This window comes from Macaca nemestrina, chromosome 2 (genome assembly GCF_043159975.1).
Source record: "Macaca nemestrina isolate mMacNem1 chromosome 2, mMacNem.hap1, whole genome shotgun sequence".
NCBI classification, from domain to species: Eukaryota; Metazoa; Chordata; class Mammalia; order Primates; family Cercopithecidae; genus Macaca; species Macaca nemestrina.
Window position 1 is genome coordinate 4,297,223 of NC_092126.1, and position 20,750 is coordinate 4,317,972.

The window sequence follows — 20,750 nt, forward strand, 5'->3', positions numbered from 1 at the left end:
GCCAGGCAGAGAACCAATATGTTTTAACAGCACAGGTCTATGTAGCTTCTTCCTTCTCTTCCACGAAGCTGGTTGGGAGTGAGTGCTATATCCTCTTCACAGATTAGGAAACAGAGGCTCAACATTTTATTATTCTCCAGAGCAGAGGTTCTTAACAGCATCCTTAGGTGGGGCTTCAGGGGTCCACAAACGCCTGAAATGACTGCAAAGACAGGTATATATTTGTATGTCCATGGGGGTGTGCAGGATGTGATTTTCATCAGATTCTACAAAGTTCTGTGACTCTAAAAGTTTCAGAACCACTACACTAGGGCTTCTATTCTTGGCAGGCTAGTCCAATTATTTTTACATTCAGGCTTTTTTTTTTTTTTTTTTTTTTTTTTAAATGTGTTTTCTCCTTTTTTCCCTTAGTTGCTGACCTCCATTAACAGCAGACAAAATTGGAAGCAAGAGCGATTCTGGAGGAGTCACACTTAGATGTTTCCCTTACTTATTTCTGTTCTGGAAATTTAACAATCTTACTTCTCATGACAGTCCTACATGAAAAATTAAAAATCACAAGGATTCATGGATGGAAAACTGAGACCCGGAGAGATAATCACAGTCACGTCGTAATAAATCAGCAATTGAGTGAGTGATTGTTCCTTGGTAAGAAATATACTCTAAACTCAGTTGGAAACTTTTTGCCAATATTACTTAACACATGCCAATCTGGCGTGACTCATTTTTCTTGACATTATGCAAATAAAGGAAACAAGACTGAGTGGCCTTCTGTCCGGAGAGCAGGAAATGAAGCCTGTTTGGGGCCACATGTTTCCTGGGACATGTGGTGTCAGAAATGGGTATTAGAAGAACCAGGCCTTTGTTCATGTCTTTTATTTTTTATTTGTATTTTTTTCTAGATGAAGTCTCACTCTGTTGCTTAGGCTGAAGTGCAGTGGCACTGTCTCGGCTCATTGCAACCTCCACCTCCCGGGTTCAAGCAATTCTCCTGCCTCAGCCTCCCGAGTAGCTGGGATTATAGGTACGCACCACCACGCCTGGCTAATTTTGTATTTTTAGTACAGACAGGGTTTCACCATGTTGGTCAGGCTGGTCTAGAACTCCTGACCTCGTGATCCACCCGCCTCGGCCTCCCGAAGTGCTGGGATTACAGGCCTGAGCCACTGTGCCTGGCCGCCTTTGTTCATTTCTATTTCATGAGTGATCTCCTTTTGTTGGCCATGGCTGGAGGAGTCAGCTCCCAAAACCCACACTCTCTAGGAGTGCTGAACCAAAGAGAATCTGTCAGGACTCCTAGGTTCCTCTCTCTCCTTCCTTCCCAGCCCTGCTTCCCCCAAAAGGAAACATTTGACTTTTCGGGATGAGATGTTTGGAGCCAGTGAATCCTCACAGGAAGCAGACCCCCAGCTGCCATGGAGCTTATCCTTGGGGCGCAGAGAAGCCCTGACCTCATGCTGTAATCATGCACTGGATTTTATTTTTAAATCTTTTTACCTCACAAGCTGACTTTATTCTGGCTAGAGGGCTCCTGTACCTCTGTAACCTCCCCAAGAGGTCATTTCCAGCGCTAATCTCACTAACGAGGTGTGGGTTACGGAAAAGGCCTATGTCCCGGTTTCTTCTAAGTGGACATTACAGTGTTTCTTCAGAGGGTCCTGTGCTGCGACACCTCGGAAATGGAAGAATTTATAGCAAGGATGTTACTTCTCACTAAGTGAGCAGGAGAACCGGAAGATCTCTTTAGAGATCATAATAAGGATGGGGAAACTGAGGCTCAGAGAAGGGCAGTGGCTGCCCAAGACCACAGAGCGGAGTGGCAGCAGGGTTGGGTTAGAGACTGGACCTTGTGACAGAGCCGGCCTGCTTTGGGCTGTTCCACACACCCCTGACTTTTTAGATTGCTTCATATTCATGGAATCGTCCTCCAACTCGACTCCCCAAAATTGTACCATAGATTAACTTTGGGCCCCCCCAAGTCAAAACTTCAGCAGCTCACGGACATGGACCATGAGGCCTGCTGAACACTCCATCGACTGGGGCAAAGTCCTCTTTCTTTGTGACCAGGGTGTGCACTCTCCCTTGGCCTCTGAAGCAGCAGTGCCCAGGGTTCCTCGATGACTCAGCTGCAGCGGACTATCCCCCCACACACGTCCGTGGCCACCCTGGCGGGAACCGGGCTCACCATCACCAGGCACCAGAGATGTCAAACCATCCCCCTTCAAACCCCTCCACTCCGGCCCCCCTGCCCTGCTCCAGCCTCGGTCTGTTGTGCAAGAGCCAAAGGGGACTTACGAACACCGAGCCACACGCCCAGGCCCAACCCAGGCCCAGGAGCTCCACCCGAGGGAAACGCCTAACCCAGAACACAGCACTCCTAACTCCCCGGGCAAGGAGGGGAGACCAGGCAGCCGGAAGAAAACTCCTGGGCTTTTTATGGAATGCATAAAACAAAAGGTGAGGGTCTCCACGTAGGGAAGGAACGCATTATTATTTACGGCCTTGGTCTGGAGAGGAGAACACGCTGCTCTTTGCAGCCCGGCGTGTGATTCATTTCCCCCGGGAGCTGCAGGCCGCGGCAGGGCGTGCGCGCAGGCAGCCTCCGGACAGCCGCGCACTCCCGCCCGCTCGTTTATTTACGGTGCTTTATCAGCGCCTGTGCACCGCGGCGATAAAGTTTATGAAAAGAGGCGGCGTCTCCGGCCGGCGGGCTGGGCCCGGCGCTCCTTTCCCACACTGATTAGGATCAGCCAGGCCTTTGGAAGCTGCAGTTAAGGATCTCGGGTGCCCGGAGCCGCGGCTCCCCCTTCCTGCCCCGCCCGCCGGCTGGCCGGCTGCTGGCCCGCGTGGGAGGCGAGGTCAGAGCTGCGGCCGCGGCCCTTCCCCGGGGAGCGCGAGGGAGGAGGGAGGAGGAGGAGAGAAGCCGCCCTGCAGGGGAGGGAGCTCCAAGGGCCCGGGAAGTGGGAAAGCCAGAGAAAAATACCGTCCAAATATAAATGGGCAGTCCCCAGGTTAAGAGATGAACGAGAATTTTTTATTTTTTGAGACAGAGTCTCGCTTTGTTGCCCGGGCTGGAGTGCAGTGGCGTGATCTCGGCTCACTGCAACCTCCGCCTCCGGGGTTCAAGCGATTCTCCAGCCTCATCCTCCCGAGTAGCTGGGATTACAGGCGCCCACCACCACGCCCGGCTAATTTTTGTGTTTTTAGTAGAGATGGGTTTTCACCATGTTGGTCAGGCTGGTCTCGAACTCCTGACCTCAGGTGATCCACCCATCTCGGCCTCCTAAAGTGCTGGAATTACGGGCGGAACAGGAATTTAATAGGAATTTTTCTCCTCTGAAGTCGTGGCACCGTCTCCTCTCCCCCTATTTACTTTCCTACATTCCTTGCTCCTTTCCCGTCATTTCACCTGCATTTATTGTGTCTTTGCATTAAGGCTTGATTCATTTTGTCGCTTTTCATTGCCATGTTTTGTTCAGTCCTTCAGAAGATAGAAATTGAACACCTGCACTGTGGACAACACCTCTAAACACTGCAGAGAGAGATCCAGAGATGAATAGCCCTGGCCCTCAGGGTTCTTTCGGTCACAAGCACAGTCCAGTAAGAGCAGCCCAGGGTTATGAGTAACAAGAACAGACACTACAGCAGGCGCTTGCTTTAGGGACATTGCCTTGTTTCATCCTCACAGTGACCTCAGGACAGTGCCATCGTTACGCTGTTGGTAAAACAGATGGTAAAACTGAGGCCCAGAGAGGTGAGTGCCTTGCTTCAGATGACTCAGCAAGGCAGTGGCTGAGCCAGGATTTGAATTCAGGCAGAATGGTGGCAGAGCCTGTTTGCCTAACTTCTAAATTTCCCTAACTCTCTCGGACAGAGGGTTGTAGGAGTGCAGCAGACAGGACAACTAACCCTGCCTGGAAAAGTCATGGTGGGCTTCCCAGAGGAGGTGTCCTTAGGCTGGGGCTTGAAGAATAGGTATTTACCAGACAAATAGTGGAGAAGAAGGCTGTCTTAAACAGAAAAACCTTCTTATGTGGTCCTGGGTTCTGGGGGCCCAGCTCTTCTCATCCTCCTTCTCCGAGGAGTGGGGGAACAGAAGTGCAGAGCCTTTATGTTTTGTGAAAGTGGGATCCCCTTCGCCGGCCACCTCCTCGATCTGAAAGGCTCTATCTGCAGCTACTGAATTCCCTTCAGCTCATAAGTCTTCACAGCAATGTCATCCCCTTCTGAAAGCTTTCCTGGGCTGCTCCTTGTCTTGCTGTCTGTGATTGAAAGCAATCCTTCCTTCTCTCCTCCCTCACACCTGCCTGTTTGCATTAAAGTTCTTGAGCTGGACTCCATCAGTCTTTGTTTTTTATTTATTTAATTCATTTTTTAGAGACAAGGTCTCACAATGTCACCCAGACTGGAGTGCAGTGGCGTGATAATGGCTTACTGCAGCCTCATCCTCCTGGCCTCAAGCAATCCTCCTGCCTCAGTCTCCCAAGTAACTAGGACTACAGGTGTGTGCCACTACGCCTGGCTAATTTTATTTTACTTTTTTGAGACAGAGTCTTGCTCTGTAACCCAGTCTGGAGTGCAATGGCGCGATCTCGGCTCACTGCAAGCTCTGCCGCCTGGATTCAAGCGATTTTCCTGTCTCAGCCTCCAGAGTAGCTGGTATTATAGGCATGTGCCACCATGCCTGGATAATTTTTGTATTTTTAGTAGAGACAGGGTTTCACCATGTTGTCCAGGCTGGTCTCGAACTCCTGACCTCAGGTGATCCATCTGCCTCGGCCTCCCAAAGTGTTGGGATTACAGGCGTGAGCCACCACTCCCAGCCTCTAGCTAATAAAAAAAAAAAATTTTGCCCAGACACGGTGGCTTAAATCTGTAATACCAGCATTTCAGGAGGCTGAGGCAGGAGAATTACTTGAGCCCAGTAGTTTGAGACCAGTCTGGGCAATGTAAGGAGACCCCCATCTCTACAAAAAATTAAAAAAAAAAAAAAATTAGCTAGGCATGGTGGCGCTCGTCTGTGGTCCCAGCTACTAGGGAGGTTAAAGTTGCAAGGATTGCCTGAACCTGGGAGGTCAAGGCTGCAGTGGACTCTGATCACACTCCGGCCTGTGACTGTACTGCAGCCTGAGTGACAGAGCAAGACCCTGTCTCAAAATAAATAAATAAATAAGTTTAATTTAAAAATAAATTTATTTTTGTAGAGATGGGGCTCACTCTTTTGCCCAGGCTGGTCTTGAACTCCCGGCCTCAAGTGATTCTCCCAAGTTGACCTCCCAAAGTGCTGGAATTATAGGCATAAGCAACCGCACCCAGACCATGAGTCTTTATTGCTAGACTCTGAACTCCTGAAGGGCACTGGTATACTCATTTGCTTCTTACTTGCTTCTGCCCAGGCTGGTGTAGTATCCTACTCATAGAAGGTTCTTAGTAACTGCATTTGGTGAATAGATGGAGGAGAGTGGGAAAGCCGCTGACCGAATAGGTATCTCTTGTCTCCTCTTTACCCCTTGATAAATTTCATAATCAAGCAAGCTAAAAATGGAGATGTGTGTCTCCACCAAGGTCTGCACCACTCTCTGCCAAGACAGCACAAAGAGCAGGACACTGCCAGCAACCAGACGGGTTGAGACAGAGTAACCCAAGCTGCAAGCCCTTCAAATCCCTCCAGACTAGGAACAGGATTAGTCCTGGGGCTTGGGCCTAGCACTGAGTCAATAAGCGGAAGTCATGTTGCCCTAGTTATCAGGGAGAGGGCAGTGAGGGCTAGGAACCAGGCAGGCCATTGCATAGTCCATCTTGAATTCAGTGAGGCATTCCACAGGGCCAGTGACACAGGAGACATTGGACACCATAGGGTATAATACCAACTCTAGGCAGCTGTCAGGGCCACTGCCCAGGGGATCAGAGCTGTGTCTTGTTCTTTGTTTTTTGTTTGTTTGTTTGTTTAGAGCTAGTTTTTAAAAAGTTTAATTGAAAAAGCAATACATGCACACGGTCTAAAAATTAAAATATTTAAAAAATGTATACAGTGAACGTTCTGCCTCCAACCATCAACTTCTCAACCTCCTTCTGCAGGTACAGCCATCGTTAGAAGTTTCTTTCCCCAGAGATGCTACATGCATGCATATGCAATATTTCTATATTTTCTTACGATGACTTAATGAGGTTGTTGTGAACTGAGCACATTTGCAGGTGTTGATGACATTGTTATAGTTGTCGGCGCTCTGGAAAAGAGATATAAGGCCCATTGAACTTGAGAACTGGAGGACTACTTACTCTTGCACATTCTGAATGACATTCAGTAATTAAAAGTGTGGAGTAATAAAATTTGGATATCTCACATATTACCTGGAAAAAGGCTAGTCTGACTCAAGGGTGGTGGAAAAATCATCTAAGGATGTGTGGTTAGTCACAAATGGTATAGGAAACGTTAGGCCATTTTCTCGCGTGCCAGTACACTGTCAGGATGGATCATAAGGAGCATAACTGATAGAGGTCAGGAAACTATTTGTTGGGTCGGTTCTCATTAATGTATTCATAAGTGTCCAATTTGTTGGTTACTCTGCCGTACACTGGTAGGAGGAAGAGTCACAGAGAAAATAAGGTAACTTCTAGTTGAACAGAGGACCAAAATGCACTCATATAACGGCAAAATAAAGGGTGTGCTTAGTAAACCAGTTGATAGGATGAGCATCATTCAATCTAGGGAAGAAAAGGCTGAGATGACTCACTTACTGAAGTACACGGTAAAGTAACTTGAGTTTCCCCAGGCCTCACCACCAGAGTAGGGATGACCTTCTGAGGAGCCCTGTACCCGGAGCCTGCCCATAGCAAAGGACTCCCAGCCGTCTGGACTGCCTCTGAGTTGTCCTAGGAGTTCCCAGGGGCCTGCTCCTGCTGGACACCCTCTGGCACTATGGAGTGAAAGCTCTGGGGAATCTGGGGGAAAAAAAAAAGATGCTTCAATCCTCTTCCTTCTGTGTGAGCTTTCAGTTCCAAAGCTCTACCATCTGTGCTCTGATTTCCTGAAAGACCTCCACAAGATGATCCTTCCGAATTTCCCCTTTGGTCCTGCTGCTTTTCACAGACCTCGGATATGTCTGGCCGAGGATTGCTCAGCATGAACTGCTCTTCCCCTCCAATGAGCAGGACTGTTTGACTCAGGGAAGGGCCTGGCGGGTCTCCTTCCCCACAGAGCAAGTCCCTCCCCACCCCTGGAGGCTCCTTGGCCTTGGTTCACACTGGGACCTACGTTCCCTCTAATCATAACTAGCAAGTATTCAGTTGTTTTGACAAAAGATTCTAATCAATTGTTCTGTAAGGAAGGTCAACCAAGAGGCCGTGGATATAAACGATAACAGGGAAGAGTTAGTGACTGGACGGGAGGGATGATGTTAGGGAAAGTTACTTCTGTGCCCTGAGGAAAAGTGCATGGTCTTTCTTGAATAGTTTGGAAACAGGTCCGGGAGCTTTTCAAGCTCAGCCCTTGGTGTTCCTGAGGTGGACTGAGGTGTTCCACCTTGAAAATCGAATAGTAGTGGTCTTTTCCCTAACTCAGGTAATGTAATTTTTCCATGTACATTCTTTCCATGCATTTTTCTTCCATTTTAAACCTTTAGCACCTGCAGGCAACAAAACTAATGAAGAAGTAGTAAACAGATATGAATGGGAACGCTTGAAAACCACCAATGATGCTGAGTTTGTGGCTTTTTTTTTTTTTAAAAAACATGTGTGCTTGTGGTTTTATACTGCCTGCTCATAATGCAGCCATATTTTCTGCTATTAAAATTGTTCTTAGTTCACGGGATGGAATGAAACAGACCATTATTCCAGGGTGTTCCCGGAAGAGCCTCATGTTTCAGGAAGCACACTTTGGCTTTTAGCTCTCCACCACCTGAGTACACTTGAGTGCTGCTGTTGCAGACTCTGGAGTATTGGTTTCCTTTCCTCTCCCTCCTCCCTCTGCTGTTCACATCATGGCCCAGATTGACTCCCAACCTCTGCCAGGCTAAAGATAACCTCTCCAACTGGGCGATCACCCACAGCCTAAATATAGTCTCAGGGGTGAGTTGGGGCTACCCTGACAGTGACTCCAGGCAGGCATTTAACCACTCATGGCATTAAGTCATCTTAGGAGATGGAAAGAGCTTGGGAGGGGGCAGGGATGACTGCAGAAGGATGGGGAGGGGTAGGAATGAAAGAGGCAGAGAGTGATGGATAGGAAGCTGGCAAACATGCTTCCAATAAAGGAGGACACGCCGTGCCACATGGTGACTCCAGCAGAAGCTCAGTCAGTCTGCGGATTTGGCTGCTCCCAGCAAAGACTCCTTTTCTGTCTGTTATAATGTTACTTTAATAGAACTCCAAGAGGGAAAAGCCCAGTGCTAATCAGGGCTCAAGAAGTCAGTGGACTTGATGTACAGAATGGGGTGTTTAATTTTATGATGTGGCTATGGGTTACATGAGAGACTAATAAAAGAACTCCATAAAATGTGGCTTGCAGGAATGGGGCTGCAGCCTCTGCCAGAAGGTCAGCCTGTTCAGAAGTGGTTGGAGAGCAGGGCTGATTTCTAGCTGGTGCGGCCACTCTGGTTCTTCAACTGTTGAAAGCCTTCTGAACCGGTTGGTAACTGGCTGTTGCTCTTAGCTTCTCAAGCACAGCCCTGCTGCACTGGCTGCCCAGCCCCGACCCCGGAGCCTCCTCACAATCCAACAAGCAGATGCAGAGGACCGGCAGATCCTGCTCTGTGTCTTGTCTCTGGTGTCACCACATTTCTGAGTGGCTAGTGCTTCTGTATCTCTGGCTAATACTTCAAATATCACCTGTCCTACCATATATCTTCCTTGGGATTTGTTCTTTCAAATACCTGTGGAACAGTCCAGGGACACAGTTCTGTAAAACTCTCCTTAACTGATCCCAGGCCTGTCCAGGGTGCCCCAAGGAGGCTTTCTTGGGTCGGGGAGGCCTGCTGCTCTCATGGTTGTTACAAGGACACACTCAACCTTTCCCTTGAATCACAGTTGGCTGCCTCAAAGGAGAGTTTTAGTAGGTACAGGAATGACATCAGGGTTAAAGAATATTTTTGGAAGGAAGAGGCAAATTTGCATAAGATTTCTGAACCAGGAATTGCATTTGTCATAGAGTTTGAATTAGAGGAATGCTTAGAGCACATCTGGGCTCTTTTCATAGCCAGCACGGAACCCCTCCATATCGCCTCTGGCAGGAGATAGCCAGCCCCTTCTAGGTCATGTCCACTGATAGGGAATTCAGCTCTTTGAAAGGAAGCCTCTTGTGTGAACCAGCAGGAGCTAAAATCTTCCTATACAAATTAAAGTGTGAATCCTTTTGTTGAGCTGAAATCTTCCTATACAACTCAAATTTTGACCCCTCACCTAGAGGGAATTGCAAATCCAAAGAGTAAGCAATGACAGCTACTAATATGTCTGATTTTATCAAGTGAACTGAGAGGCCGTGAGATCATTCATTCAACCAGTTTCCCGAGTGGCTGCTAAGTGCCGGTGCCTGGTGCTGGAGACTCAGTGGGCACCTGGAAATGGTTCTGCTCTGAAAGACTGTCCAGCCTCTTTGAGCCAGGACTAGACAACTGGGGACACCTGGGAAATCAGAGGGGTCTAACCTTTGCTTCTGGAGCCAATTCCAGGCTGGGGTCCGTCTTTGGGCGGGGGCTGTCCTGGGTGACTCTGGGCAGGAAGCTACTGCCTGTGGTCCTCCTTTTCTCTATAGGTTACCAACAGCCTGGCGAGCCTGCTGAGAGCATGGGGCTCTCCAGGTGGGCTCTCACTGACAGACATTGAGACGGAGAGGTGGAGGGTTGTTTGCCATCTCACTCCTCACACCCTCTGAAAATACCTGTGAAAGTCAAATGACATTTTATAATGCATTTTGCTGAATTACCAATTGAACCGGCTCTTTTATGTTTCATAAACAAGAAATAGTACACAAGTTAGATAAGAAAAAGGCGGACAATAAAAGTACTTATAACTTCATCATCTACAGGTGACAATGTGGTGTTTGTCCATGCCAACACTTTTCTGCATATATGTGATATATCCGTGTGTGGGGGATAGACACACACACACACACACACACACACACGCACGCTTTGTAATCTCGCCCTTTTCACCCAGTTTTTTTCCCCAATGAACACAATTTTAAAGTGAATCTACTTATTCAAGGATCTGTCATTAATGCACATAACTTTGAAGGACTCATCCAAAGAAATCAGATGTGGAGAACAAAGAGTTAAACCATCTCAGAAGTTAAGGAGGCGTTCGCCAGGGACCGTAGATCCAGAGTGTCCTGGATTTCTTTGAAGGGGTTGAGGTGAGATAGAGATTTTCATTAGATGGTGCCCTGTCTGCCCTCTACTCAAATTTTGACCTGGTGAAGAGAGCCGAGGAGATTTCTCCCCTGTGGATCAGTGGGTGGAAAGCTTGGGGAGAGGCTATAATTGTGGAGAGCCCTGCGCTTGGTTCCTTTAGACTCGTGGACCCATGGAAAGGGCTACCTTGACATTCATGAATGGGCTTTCCTGGTCCCAGGTTGCTGAGGAGAAGCTGAACATGGGGACGTGGTGGGACTGAGAGGCCTCCTTCCTTCCCATGCCTTAATTGGGACTGACCCCTTATATCCAGCTACACTGATGTCCCACAGGGGCCATCCCTCCCACCACTCACAGGACTGTGATCACTGAAAGAACCTCCAGAAGCTGGCCTTGAACTTCAAAGAACAGATATAAAAAAACAACTCTGCACCTACAGGGCCTCAGTGGGCAGAGAGAGGGAGAGGAAGCATCCGCCGAACGGCCCTTCATGGAAATCACACTGCCGGATTAGACAGCCGGGGCAGAAGTGTAAGCAGGACATTCAACCGCAGTATCCCAAACAAACAAACAAACAAAAACAAAGAAACACAGACTTCCTGGAGCTTTGACTAAAATACTCATTGGACACATTAAAGCAGACTGAGAAGGCCAAGTGCAAGAATATCCCAAATACAGAACAAAAACACAGAGATGGAAATCATAAGGGCAAAAGAGGAGACTAGGAGGCTCGATCCAGTAGACCTAATAGGAGTTATAAGAGAAAGAGAAAAATGAACACAGGAAAGAGAAAATCATTAAACAAATGATAGAAGGTAACTTCTTTGAGTGAAAAAGACTTGGGTCAGAGGTTTACGAAGAACTCGTGGGGTTCCTGAAAGTCACATACCTAAACCCATCCAAATTAAATTCTTGAAGAGCAGGTAAAAAGAGAAACTTTTACACCCTTTACTACAAAGAAAAAAACATTAATTACCAAGAAACAGAAAAGAGACAGTGTCACGCTTCTCACCTACAATAATGGGAAGCTGGAGAGAGGGGAACGATATCTACAAAATACTTGAGTCAGCTGAAATACCTTTTGCTGGCCAGGGTTTAAAAAAAAAAAAAAGTTACACCCTCCCGAGTAGGTGGGATTACAGGCACGTGCCACAACGCCTGCCTACGTTTTGTATTTTTTTGGTAGAGACGGGGGTCTTGCCATGTTTCCCAAGCTGGTCTTGAACTCCTGGACTCAAGCAATCCACCTGCCTGGGTCTCCCAGAGTGCTGGGATTACAGGCATGAGCCATCACACACAGACTGATTTTTAAAAATCGTATCACCGAATGGACAAGACAGGGGTGTTGCAGAATATGTCAGACTCAAATCTGGATAGCAGCAAGAAGAATTTCTTTGAGGGGGGAAGTAGCTGATGAGGAAAGTGTGATTTTGACATGGGTGCCAGTTAAAGATGACCCAAATATGGAACCAACGGAACCCAAGTGTTTCTTCAACTTCTACTGTCACACTGGAGAAGCCTAAGAAATACAATCAAGGTCATCTACTTCAAACAAATGAACAATTTACAGCTCCGCCAAAGGCTGGATGCAACATACCAGCCCTTCCCTTGCCGGCCACTTTGCCTCCCATTAGTAAGGTGTGTCGGGACACTTCGCGGGACTGGTGTCAACAACTTGGTTTGAGTACCAATGGCAAGAAAATAGAAGTTTATCTGAGGCTCCGCAGGCATGCTTATCCTGAACAACAGCAAGATATGCCTGAAACGCCACAAGAGACCAGATTACAGCGATGTTCGAGGAAACACAAGGCAGTGACCGAGAGAGCAAGGGGCTTCAGAAAAGTTATGAGACGAATGAAAGAACAGAAGAGACTAATACAGTTGAAGTGATAATTTCAGCGTGGGGAACCATGTTGGCATCATGGGCAAGAATTGCTGCAAGAGCTGTTCAGCCGAAGGCTGTGAATTCATGTTCCATTCCTGTTTCTGTTGAGGCCTTTTCGATGCAAGCCTCTGGTGTCAGGTGCTGTGTGGTCCATGGCAGATGTCTCTCAGCAGACACAAAGGGCTGGGTACGCCTGCAGCTTCATGCAGGTCAGGCCTGGGTGCCTACCACTCACAGGAGGATGATTTCTCTCTTCTTGTTACCTGCCTGCATTTTCCCATCCCCAGGCATAGAAGATAATATGTTATGCCCCGACTTTGCTAAAAGGAATAAGAAGATGAAAAGATTAATGACAATGGAGAAGCAGCAGCAACCTCTTTTAATACAATGTACTAGAGAAGGAGGGATGTACTTTCAGACCATGTAACCTATTATGAAGGAACAGTAGAGGAGACGATTTGAATGAATCCTCATGATCTACAAAACAAAATCAGAGTGACTAGGACTCCATAGTGAAGATGGTTGACCAGTGACACAGTACCATCTAAAGAGCCCCTTTCTGTAAGTCTGAAAACCCATTAAAATAAAGTCACTGAAAAGAAAAAAGTGTATCATCCAGTATCCCATCTGAGAAAAATACTATAGAAAGAACCTTAAGCAAATAAAAAATGAACTGAAATAGGTAACTCAAGAAACGAGATGAAGAGAGAAGTTGGTTGTGGACAAATGGGTCTCTCCTCTCTGTCTCTCTCTGTCTCTCTCTCTGTCTCTGTCTCTCTCTCACTCCCTCTCTCTCTTATGCAATTGCAACAGAAGTCCCAGCTGAACCCAGGGGGAGCTTTGGAGCTGGAGTTGCTCTGCATTGAGATGGGTCTGGCCTTTTCACTCTTTACCTTGCCCTTGAGGAGTAGTTGCAAGGAGGTTGCCCCAGGGAGGGAAGCAGACCTGAGGTGTGGCAGTTGCCTTCAGCTTAAGGCAATTCCTGGAGAGAGACTCAGCTGTGAGCTGTCTGCAGCCAACATTCAGCAGCTGAAGAGGGAAATATCACGTATGACATAGTGCCATTTATTTGAAATTATGTTATGTATGTACGTACGTATGTATGTATGTATCTGCCATGGTGTGGTAGGAAATGTTTAACAGTCAGCCCTGTGGGGAGGGAGCGGGGGAGAAAAGCCCTGATTTGTAGCTTTTGCTGATTTTTGTGGTATAAATACTTCTATCATGGCTGATGTCAAACCACCAATGTGATGTCACTGAACGTGGAGCCAGAACAGGACGCACACGGTTGCCTCTCATGAGCACAGAAGCTGGCTTCAACACACCGCTGTATAAGCATGAGAAAATTTAGGGGGAACATGGGAAAGGGGAGAGGCATGTGGAACAACAGTCCGGCATTTGGGCGTCCTGTTCAGTAGGAGAGCTTTGAGTTTTTTCTCTGTTTTCTCTCCACGTGGCTAATTTTCTTTATTGGGGTTAAATTTCTAATCCTCCTCTCTACCGTCCCCTGCCCCTTTCCACCCTCCACCCCTAAGTTGTTATCCTTTGCAGCTAGTGTTTCAGAAGTCATCTCGAATACTTGTTCATATTGAAGTCTTTATGGCTATCAAAACAAGAAGTGGCTTCTAGGTAGGTGCTTCTGAGGATCGATGTGATCATGAATGTCAGGGCATGACAAACTTTATGTAAGGGGCCAACCAGTAAATATTTTTGGCTTTATGGGACATATGGTCTCTGTTGCAACTGCTAATCTCCTGCAGGACATAGTTTGCTGACTCCTGTTTTATATGATACCATTGTATGATAAGCCTCTACATAAGTGTTAATTATGGTTATTTCAAAGGACCCAGAGAAAGAAATCTTTTAACTCTAGAAATTCAGGCCAACCACTCAGAGGAGGGATATAGGCTTTGGGGGAGGTTTTTGATTCACCGGCTTTGTGACAGTAGCTGTATGCAGGATTTTTTTTTTAACTTCTTCTTATCTAGGGTTAAATAAGATGAGAAAAAGAGAACCCCTGGATTAAACAACAGCAACAACAAACAAACCAAAAAACCTCTGCAAACCTTAACAAACCAAAAACCGAATTCTACTGACAAATCCCTTTATGTTTAGGATCTTGTTAATTCAGAATTTAGAAAAATATATTAATATCTGGGAAGGAGGCAGGCACTCACGATTATATTATCTGCGAAGAAACATATAGTGGACAGATTAACAGAGTAAATCAGGCCAGGCGGGCAGAAACCTTCATACAGCTAAGAAACTAAATTCTTCATCATCTTTCTAGCAAGTGAAATATTTGAATGTTCATGTGAAACCCACAAGTTTTTTATTCATAAAAATGGATCATGGCTGGGTACATGGTGTGTGCCTATAGTCCAGCTATTTGGGAGTCTGAGGCCAGAGGATCACTTGAGCCCAGGACTTGGAGGCTGCAATGTGCTAGAATCATGCCTGTGAATAGCCACTGCACTTCACCCTGGGCAACACTGTGAGACTCTGTCTCTTTTTTAAAACAATGGATCATGTAGAACCTTTTTTGTCAATACTTGATGAGTTCCTCAAGAATGTTGGTGTAGATACTAAAGCTACAGTTATCCAAATATATCTGGGCCAAGTCTCTTCTCCTAGCTTCAACTTTTCCATCTTTAAATGAGTATTTTAGATTTCTTAGACAGTGCTATGGTTTGAATGCACTCCCTAAATTTCATGTGTTGGAAATATAACCCCCAAATTCTTATGTTGACTAGAAGTAGGGCCTTGGGGGGTTGTTAGGGTTAGATAAAGTCGTCACAGTGGGGCCCCAATGATGTGACTGGTGGCTTTATAAGAAGAAGAAGAGAGGCCTGAGCTGACAGAGATAGTCTTGGCCACTCTCCATGTGATGCCTTCTACACAGCATGAAGGCCCTACCAGAGGCCAGCACCGTGCTTTTGGACTTCCCAGCCTCCAGAATTGTAACAAATAAATTTCTTTTCTTTATAAGTGATGCGGTCTCAGGTATTCAATGATAGCAACAGAAAATAAACTAATAGAGCCTTATGAATTTTGGTAAATTTCACTAAAAATATTAAGCCCACTTACTAGAATATGCCCTGTCTTCTCACCACTTCTTGCATTGTTGTTGCACAAGGTTGACTATACAAGAGGCCGATTCCATTTTGGCTTCTAATTGCCTTAGGATATATATGTGTCTGTGCGTCTGTGTGTGTGTGTATATATATATTTATATACTGGCAACGAGAGAGTTGTTTTCTAATAGAAAGTTCTTGCTTCATTATTATCTACAATGGTTTGCTTATAAAAATCCTTGCAGATTATATGAAAATCTCCACTAATCACTGAGTATCATATTTTTTTTAGTAGCTTCCAATAAATACTTGTTGACTTTCCCCTAGTGACCTGGAAGCTCAGAGCAGACTTTAGTGTCCAGACAAACCCACTCAGGTTATGTTGCAGTTCTCTCTCAATAACTCTTACTCTTTTCTGTTTCACAGATTTCTATGGAAATTTGGTGGAACTAAAGGGGAGTTGACTAAGGAGCATTAATATATGTATGGAGTGAATTCTGATCACTCCTTTTGAAAATCCTTAACTACCATGTTTTATACTTCACTTGTGTTATTATCTGACACCCCAAAATACTGAAGTACATAGTGACCTCAAAACAAGAGAGATGTGCACAGGATTGGATGGGTTCATTTGTTTATTTTAATGCAAAAAGGAGGAGATAGGCAACATTTTTTGAGAAGAGTATTTTTCCAGGAAGGTATCACAGCTTAATCTTGCATTAGGGGAAAAGCACTAGACTAAACTGAAGCTTTGGTTTTTATCACTAGACAGTTCTGAGTTTAAACATACCCTTTCACTCCAGTCAGCCTCCATTTTCTTTACTGTAAGCTGAGCAGACTACATGGGATGGTAGGAGATTAAGCAAGAGGCTGTATCTGGAAGTGCTGGCTACACGTGAAGTGTGGTATCAGTGAAGGGGATTCAGTAAGATTGGCCCCTCAGAATCCACCACAGTCAGCACTCAGATGGAATCCTGACCCAGGGATGGACATGCAGAGGCCATTGTTCTTGCCTTGAACAGCAAATGCTACTTGCTGGGTGGCCCAACAGTCCTGTGCCTCCATTTGTTTCTTGCTGCTCCAGCAAAAAGATAATCATTTAGGGAGGCTCTAACGTGGCTTGAAATGAGCACACAGGAACTACCACGCCAATGAAGTCACAGTAAGTATCTCTGGGATGCCCATGAGAAATACTACGTCTACCATAGATCCTCTCCTCCCCTCTCCTCCACAGGTGCACACAGTTGGCCTCTCCTTTAAGCTCCAGTTAAAGTACCAGCTGCTCTATGGACCCTTCCCTGAATGTGTTCTTTTCTTTCCTCCAGGCCGTAGGATTCTTGTCCGTGTCATATTGTCGTAGCATTTACTGCTTATTTTGTTCATCTGTTACTGAAGTTAGTTTATTGTGTACCTAACTATGTGCAAGGCTCTGTGCAGATCATAATTATATATTGCCTGGAGAGGGACTCAGCTGTGAGCTGTCTGCAGCCAACATTCAGCAGCTGAATGGGGAAATATGGTAGGTCAAGTCAGCACCCCTGCCCTCCCCAGCATCCTCCACAATAGGCTCTGACAACCCCCTTAAGATGAATAATAGCATTGCTTATCTCTGTACGTGTTACACCCCTTGAGGCCTGGGATCGCTTGTGGTACACACATTCTTCACATTGTCCAGCATGCAGAGTGGACAGCTAAGGGTCCAGCCATGAGTCACCCTACCATCTGCTAGAATGCTGGGATAACATGGTAGTGAGTAGAGCACATAATGATAAAAGTTATATATGCCCAATTTCAAAAGTTTGGAAATACAGACAATTACAAATTTACCTATAATTTCACCCTCCAGAGATACTTCTGTTGATTTTTTAGTGTATTTCATTTTAACCTTCTTTTATCTATGCCTTTATTTACCTAATGTGGAAGAGTCTACTTGCAAAGTTTTATACCCCATTTTCCCATACTGTTACAAATTTTGAAAACATAGTTTAAATATCTATATAATATTCTATCATATTGATGAACCATCCTTTATTTGCCAATTTTCTTATTAGACATTTAGGTTGTGGTCAAGTTTTTCACTATTATAAACATTACTGTAATGGAGATTTTTTATAGCTATGTCTACATGTCACCATGCTTATGTATCTGATTATTTTTCTTTGATGTATTTGAAGAATTTAAATTACTATCCAAAGGGTATAAAATGTCTAAAATTATTGCCAAATTGCTGTCAGAAAGGCTCATCCTTTCTAGTCTTGTCAGCAGAGAATGCCTGATTTGTCATTCCTACACTAAATTAGTTGTATTTTCAATATTTACAAATTCAGCTAGAGTGTATGGAGTTCTGGTTTTACTTTTACAGATGTCTTTGATCATTAGTGAACTTAAACATTTCAATATATTCATTGTCAACTTTTTATTCCTTTTTCTCTGAATTACCTGTTTATGTTTTTAACTGCTTAAAAATGGAAGTGTTAGTATTTTTTCTATTGTGTGCTACAGAGGCACTGCTAAAGGTTTTAAAAACCACTCTAAGACACTGCATGCCTTTTGATGCCACACCATCCATGGCCACCTTAGAAGAAAGATTAGTCCCAGATGTAAAAGACAGTTTCTTCAACTACAACCTTGGTTATGTTGGGTTATTGTACCATTTGTTCCTTTGATATAGAGTGCACAAGGGAATGGTGAGTACCGTTTTTCTTTTCTTTTCTTTTTTCTGCAACACACTGTCCATTATGCGGATCTTTGTGCTGAAACAGAGTTGCGAGGGGCCTGCCGAAAGCCAGACGATGCTGCTGGCAGGAAGATGCACATGGTCTGATGTTAACGCAAGAGTGAGTAAACCTCTTTGGTACAGTCACAGGAGGTCAGCCCGAAATGTAGGAATTTTCCTTCCTTCCTTCCTCCTTCCTTCCTTCCTTCCTTCCTTCCTTCCCCTTCCTTCCTTCCTCCTTCCTCCCTCCCTCCCTCCCTCCCTTCCCTTCCTTCCTTCCTTCCTTTCTTCCTTCCTCCCTCCCTCCCTCCCTCCCTTCCCTCCCTCCCTCCCTTCCTTCCTTCCTTCCTCCTTCCTTCCTGCCTTCCTTCCTTCCTCCCTCCCCGCCCTCCCTCCCTCCCTCCTTCCCTCCTTCTTCCTTCTTCCTCCCATCGCCTTCCTCCCTCCTCCCTCCTTCCTTCTTCCTTCCTCCTCCCTCCTCCCTCCCTCCCTCCTCCCTCCTTCCCTTCCTTCCTTCCTTCCTTCCTCCCTCCCCTCCCTCCCTCCTTCCCTCCCTTCCCTCCTTCCTTCCTTCCTTCCTCCCTCCTCCTCCCTCCTCCTTCCCCTTCCCTCCTTCCTCTTCCTCTCCCTCCCTCCCCTCTCCTCCTTCCCTCCTTCCTTCCTTCCTTCCTCCTCCCTCCCTCCCTCCCTCCTTCCTCCTTCCCTGCTTCCCTCCTTCCTTCCTTCCTTCCTCCCTCCCTCCCTCCCCCTTCCCTCCCTCCTTCTTCCTTCCTTCTCCCTCCCTCCGTCCCTCCCTCCCTCCCTCCCTCCTTCCTTCCTTCCTTCCTTCCTTCCTTCCTTCCTTCCTCCCTCCCTCCCTCCCTCCCTTCCTCCTTCCTTCCTTCCTTTCTTCCTTCCTCCCTCCCTCCCTTCCCCCTCCCTCCCTCCCTCCCTCCTTCCCTCCTTCTCTCTTCCCTCCTTCCCTCCTTCCTTCCTTCCTTCCTTCCTTCCTCCCTCCCTTCCTTCCTCCCTCCCTCCCTCCCTCCTTCCCTCCTTCCCTCCTTCTTTTCTTCCTTCCTCCCTTCCTTCCTTCCTCCCTCCCTCCCTCCTTCCCACCTTCCTCTTCCTCCTCCTTCCTTCCTTCTTCCTTCCTCCGTCTCCTTCCTTCCTCCCTTCCTCTCCTCCTTCCTTCTCCTTCCTTCTTCCTTCCTCCCTCCCTCCCTCCCTCCCTCCTTCCCTCCTTCTCCTTCCTCTTCCTTCCTTCCTCCCTCCCTCCCTCCTCCTTCCCCCTTCCTTCCTTCCTTCCTCCTCCCTCCCTCCCTCTTCCCTCCTTCCTTCCTTCCTTCCTCCCTCCCTCCCTCCCTCCCTCCTGCCCTCCTTCCCTCCTTCCCTCCTTCCTTCCTCCCTCCCTCCCTCCTTCCCTCCTTCCCTCCTTCCTTCCTTCCTTCCTCCCTCCCTCCCTCCTCCCTCCTTCCCTCCTTCCCTCCTTCCTTCCTTCCTTCCTCCCTCCCTCCCTCCCTCCTTCCCTCCTTCCCTCCTTCCTTCCTTCCTCCCTCCCTCCCTCCCTTCCTCCCTCCCTCCCTCCCTCCCTCCTTCCCTCCTTCTCTCCTTCCCTCCTTCCCTCCTTCCTTCCTTCCTTCCTTCCTTCCTCCTCCCTTGCCTTCCTCCCTCCCTCCTTCCCTCCTTCCCTCCTTCTTTTCTTCCTTCCTCCCTTCCTTCCTTCCTCCCTCCCTCCCTCCTTCCCACCTTCCCTCCTTCCCTCCTTCCTTCCTTCCTTCCTTCCTTCCTTCCTCCCTCCCTCCCTCCCTCCCTCCCTTCCTCCCTCCCTCCCTCCCTCCTTCCTTCCTTCCTTCCCTCCTTCCTTCCTTCCTTCCTTCCTTCCTTCCTTCCTTCCTCCCTTCCTCCCTCCCTCCCTCCTTCCCTCCTTCCTTCCTTCCTTCCTCCCTCCCTCCCTCCCTCCCTCCCTCCTTCCTTCCTTCCCTCCCTCCCTCCCTCCTTCCTTCCTTCCTTCCCTCCTTCCCTCCTTCCTTCCTTCCTCCCTTCCTCCCTCCCTCCCTCCTTCCCTCCTTCCTTCCTTCCTTCCTCCCTCCCTCCCTCCCTCCCTCCCTCCTTCCTTCCTTCCCTCCTCCCTCCCTCCTTCCTTCCTTCCTTCCCTCCTTCCCTCCTTCCTCCCTCCCTCCCTCCCTCCCTCCCTCCCTCCTCCCTCCCTTCCTCCCTCCCTCCCTCCCTCCCTCCCTCCCTCCCTCCCTTCCTTCCTTCCTTCCTCCCTCCCTCCCTCCCTCCCTTCCTTCCTTCCTTCCTTCCTTCTTCCTTCCTTCCTTCCTTCCTCCCTCCCTCCCTCCCTCCCTTCCTTCCTTCCTTCCTTCCTTCCCTCCTCCCTCCCTCCCTTCCTCCCTCCCTCCCTCCCTCCCTCCTTCTCTCCTTCCCTCCTTCCCTCCTTCCTTCCTTCCTTCCTTCCTCCCTCCCTTCCTTCCTCCCTCCCTCCCTCCCTCCTTCCCTCCTTCCCTCCTTCTTTTCTTCCTTCCTCCCTTCCTTCCTTCCTCCCTCCCTCCCTCCTTCCCACCTTCCCTCCTTCCTCCTTCCTTCCTTCCTTCCTTCCTTCCTTCCTTCCTTCCTTCCTTCCTTCCTCCCTCCTCCCCTCCCTCCCTTCCTCCCTCCCTCCCTCCTCCTTCCTTCCTTCCTTCCTTCCTCCCTTCCTCCCTCCCTCCCTCCTTCCCTCCTTCCTTCCTTCCTTCTCCCTCCCTCCCTCA

General features: G+C 47.5%; 1 pseudogene; it reads left to right on the forward strand.

The window, feature by feature from the left end:
• The first annotated feature begins 11,700 nt into the window (after positions 1-11,700).
• LOC105470828 (developmental pluripotency-associated protein 2 pseudogene) lies at positions 11,701-12,658 on the forward strand (annotated as a pseudogene).
• The last annotated feature ends 8,092 nt before the right edge of the window (positions 12,659-20,750 follow it).